General features: G+C 48.1%; 1 long non-coding RNA gene across 3 annotated transcripts; it reads left to right on the forward strand.

Moving 5' to 3' along the window:
- Positions 1-39: 39 nt before the first annotated feature.
- LOC119319342 lies at positions 40-1,557 on the forward strand. 3 transcript variants are annotated; one of them, XR_005154443.1, is made up of 4 exons: positions 40-363; positions 447-617; positions 736-839; positions 1,184-1,557. It is a non-coding gene; the product is annotated as an uncharacterized LOC119319342 (long non-coding RNA). The 3 variants fall into 3 exon arrangements; XR_005154441.1 differs by having other exon boundaries at positions 736-1,557; XR_005154444.1 differs by having other exon boundaries at positions 447-598; positions 736-1,557.
- The last annotated feature ends 3,182 nt before the right edge of the window (positions 1,558-4,739 follow it).

Raw genomic sequence — 4,739 nt, forward strand, 5'->3', positions numbered from 1 at the left:
CCCGCCGCGACATGGCCGCCGCCGCCGCCGCCCCCACCCACCGCCGACCACCCACCCTCTCCTCCTCTCCCCCGCCTACCTAGGCGCCAGATCCACCAGTCCAGGCGGCCGCCATGGCGTTCCCCCTCCTCCTCCTCTGCTGAGAAAGGTTAGGGTTTGTGGTCGGAGCGGACAAGAGCCGGCCGGCGCGGGACCTGACCTGACCAAGGAGGAGGAGAAGAAGGGCCACCGGGAGGCCCTCCTGCCTCCAGACTCCCTCGCGCGCGCCGCGGTCGAGCTGGGCAACGGCGAACGTCCGCTTCCACGAGCACGCGTCGGGAGCTCCTCCTCAACCACGCCGCTGCAGCCATGGAGTTGGCCAAGGTACGCATCATCCCTCCCCTCCCTTCTCTGCTCTCGTCTGCTCTCTCTCCTCTCTTCTCTGACCCCCTGCTCTTGCTCCCTAGGTAGAGGAGGAGCACGCAGCACCAGCTCCAGGCCAATCAATTTGATTTTGATTTGGTGCTGCCCAAGCCCAGGGCCCTCGATTTGATTTGGTGCAGCCCAATCAAGCTATGGCCTTGCTTGTCTCTTGAAAATCGCTCAAACTGAACCACCTGTAATCATCTTTCTTTCATGTACGCAAATGACACAATCAGCACTCAAGGCTATTGGTTTAGATATCAAATTATTGCAGTGTAATTAAATCTATTCTCCTTGTTGCTGATGCTCCCTCTCTGCTGTGTTGTGCCGCAGGACAACTCATCATTCCCCTGCCCTGGAGGAGTGGAAGGTTTGCCACTCACTCATGGACACTTAGCTGAACCTGAACCTGTTTTTTTTCTTTCTTTCGATTCGAGGTATTCCCTTGTTGATTCCTTCTGCTGGGCATGCTAGATTATTAATTGGGTGCAGCAGCAAACCCTCATCCTTGTTTTGATTTCCTTGCTGTCAAATTCATCCTTTAGTGCTAGTACCAGTACATCGATTTGATTGAGGAAAAACTCTGGCCTCTGCTTAATAGTCAAATTCCTCAAGCAATGGATCCACAACATATCATATTTTGTCTTTGCACAACGACGATCCATTGAATGATGTGACCTATATACAACACATGTTGAGGGAGAGAGCTTCTGTTGCTTCTATATACATGTATGCTTAGTTATTCAACATTTTTCTTATTCTTCTGTTCGATTTGGTGCAGGAGGACGCCCGAGTTGACCAGGAGGAAACCTCCGTCCACCCCGACCACCACACAAGGAAACCTCTTTTACACCGGCCTGCGTGAGGAAACAACGTCAGTGGAGAAGAGCAACTGGAAACGAACCAAAACACATATTTAACAATGCACAGATAGGTAGGTACGGCTCAATGGGCGGGAAACAGCATGTAGTTCTTTAATAAAAACACACATCTTACAATGCAAAGCACCAAATGGTCTTTTGAAATCCCACAGCCAAAGATATGATTTTGATCTTCTTGTCTAACATGCATGCATGCGTGAGTAGGAGCTGACCCTAATTAAGCCCAAGTTAGTACAGCTAGCGGTGAGAAATGGCAAGCACTGAATTCACGGCATGGATATATCCATGTCGTCGGTTATCTTATCATGCATGCAACCTTTCTTCTTTCCCGGCTCGGGTTGGTTGGGTTACTAGACGTGCTTGTTGTTGTTGGTCGATCAAATCATCATCAAAGAGAAAAAAAGCAAGAAAGGTTTGCATGTTAGTTTGGTGAAATAGCTACTAGATCAAGTCCGAGCACCCACCCATTCTTCAAAATCAGTACCGCCGACGTACTGCGGCAACCAAACAACTGCCGTCGCAATAGAAAATCAATACTGCCGCCGTTGTTCGAGGGTATATATATTGCTATCTCATGACAAAACAAGAATAGAAAATCAATACTTTATCATCGAATGAGTTAAAAAAATGCAATCTGGGGTTCAAAAGTCGCTGGGTTGGAGGACTAGCCCACTGAAACACTCTCCAGAAAGCTGGTGATTCGGCTGAGCTGAAGACTACCGTGCAGCAATCTGATGATTCTAAGCTCTACTAGCTCTACGGCTGTAATATTTTGTTATCTCTGGGAGTGCCCTCTGCGGTAGGACTGAATCTTCTGTAAACGTTTGCTGCTTTTGCTTGCTCTTAATTAGGTCTAGTTTTGGTGCTATCAGGTTTCAGCATTATGTCGCTGGTGCCGATTGCGGTCACGCGCAGTTGTGTACTTGTGTTCCTGATATTGCTTTGAACACTTCCTGACAGATATCACCAAAAATATATGGAAAGTGTATTCCAGTCATGTGAGTAAAAGGGTTAGCCCGATTAACAAAAAACACTCCCTGACAGACGGAGGAACAAACTTGCTCTCCGACAAATAAGATTGTAGTAAAATCGACTAAAAATTCAGATCTAACATCGTGTGGGATAAGATAACAAAAGAAAGAGCTCTCTTATTATATCCCGTATTTTAGATTCCATAATGAAACTGCGATAGAGTAGTGTACCTGGTGTGGGATTTGCCGGCTTACTGTCGGCCTGGATTTGCTGGCGACGCTTCTTCATGGCGATGATGAGCTCGGCTAATTCCATTGTGAGACGACGATGTACTCTCTCTCCCTCGCTCGCTTTTGGGGGAACCCCCGCGAAGCGCTCGAAATCGACAGGACTCCGCCGCGGAGAGAGACAGGAAGGGGCACAGCGCAGTGGGAGAGACCAAACCCTAAGCAACTCCGAGATGGGCCTGCTTCGATTGGCTCGATGGGACCTCCAACGCCCACCCTTCTGGGCCGCCCTATGTGCGCGGCGGGACGCACCCTGTTTTTATATTTATTTTTTCTTTTTCTTTTTCCTCCTTTTGTTGTTTTTTATTCTTTAAAATAATACGGGGTTTGGAAAACGGTCCAAATTTAAAAAACGCAAATACTGGAAGAAATGCTAAAAAACATAAAATGTTTGCCGATTCAAAGAAAAGTTCATGATTTTAAAAACAAATGTTCGGGAAATAAAAAAAGGTTCATGATTTTGAAAAATGTTTACGTATTATTTTTTAAGAATTTTAAAAATGTTAAAAAAATATCTTAAAAAGTTTGTGAATTACAAAAAATATCATCGATTCAATAAATGTCCGATGATTAAAAAAATGTCCATGAATTTGAAATAAAATCCTGCATTTAACAAAAATGTTCATCAAACAAAGTTCATGAATTCCAAAAAATGTTGGTTGATTCAAAAAATGTACCCAGCGGCGGAGGCCGGGGCCCGCTGCTGTCGGCCAAGCTGCTTGGTGACGTAGAAGTAGGGCGGCTGATATTATTCCGGTCAGGACGTGTGCATGGCCGGCCGCGGCCGCGGCACCCCGCATCCCCGCACCACATGCCCCCTACACCCCGTTCCCAGTCCCGGCCGCCACCCCGCCACCCTTATTGCTGGCCTCTTGATCCTTTGCCTTGGTTTTTAGGCGACAACCTTGTTGTGCTGTCGATTTGATCCTCCATGCCTCTGCTTTATGTGGATCCTCCACTTCCGCCAGTCCGGCAGCTCGTCGAGTAGGTCCATGCGGCAGTGGAAGCGAAAAACACGGGAATTGTGTTGCAGAGTGGCAGTGATTGGAGCAGAGAGGGTGGAGAAAGGGGGGATTATGCGGAAACAATGTGTCCGCTCCAAATACACGGGCTCCGCCTCGTTTTGCTGCCAGGGGTGTCGGAGTCCTATGTAGCGGATGTTCGGACTCCCGCAAAGGCACCCTTGTTTGCTTCCGGTTTGCGGCATTTCGGACAACCAGGGCGGTCCTTGGTCCGATGAGGTACCGTGTTGGATGGCAAAGTGCGCCCGCACCGCTCGGCCCCGATGGTTGTGGATGATTTGAGTGTCCGTGTTGAAGTGTTTCTACTGGTTTTGTTGTAAGAGTAGTTCTTAGGGGTAAGTGTTGAGTGGAATCCTCGCTCACCTCTTTTAGAGTTTGACCATGTTGTAATACTATTAGGTTTCATTTTCGGGACGGGGTTGGTTCCCTTTTCCTCTAAAAAAACATCACAATCTGCAAGTACAGCAAAGCGGCATGACCTTACGTCCTTACCCATACTGGAGGCTGTCACTGTGAGCTTGGGAGTGAAATGCATGGAAACCAGACAACCATGTTTTAAGTAGTTCTCCGATTTTGGAACAACATGCAATCCAACGGCAGTTGCAATCGGGCGCTAGGTGTCGATGGTTCGATCTTCAACATCATACAAAAATCAGATGATAATTGTGGTACGGGTCTCTAGTTTTTCTTTGAAACTATTTCATGTACACATCACTTGTCCGATTTTTGTACGATATGCAATCCGAAGGCGTGTTGCAATCTGGTGCTAGGTGACGATGGTGATTGTCAGGACCCCGATTCCAAGTCACATCGATCTAGCCGGTAACACCTCATATCACTTTGCGGTCTCACGCATGGTATTCCCATGGGTGTCGCCTTACCATGGCCCGGGACTGTTTGCGCCTTTTGGCTCACATATATGATAGTGTCGCTACCATCCATATGACAGAGACCCCGGGCCGACATGACTAGTCGTGAACCCAAAGTGGCACTAACTTACGGGGACAGGCATACATGAATCAACATCGAGCATGTCGGTCAGCAGCGTTCGAATCCGAGCTGTAGCACTGGGCTAACAGGTCTCCGGTGAACCGGGCTGTAGCAGGCTAGGCAGGACTCTGGATGTCACCGCGTGACATTTCTCCGAAGGGACAGACACAGGAACGAAGTGAATC

The sequence above is a fragment of the Triticum dicoccoides genome, chromosome 1B (genome assembly GCF_002162155.2).
Source record: "Triticum dicoccoides isolate Atlit2015 ecotype Zavitan chromosome 1B, WEW_v2.0, whole genome shotgun sequence".
Taxonomy (NCBI): Eukaryota; Viridiplantae; Streptophyta; class Magnoliopsida; order Poales; family Poaceae; genus Triticum; species Triticum dicoccoides.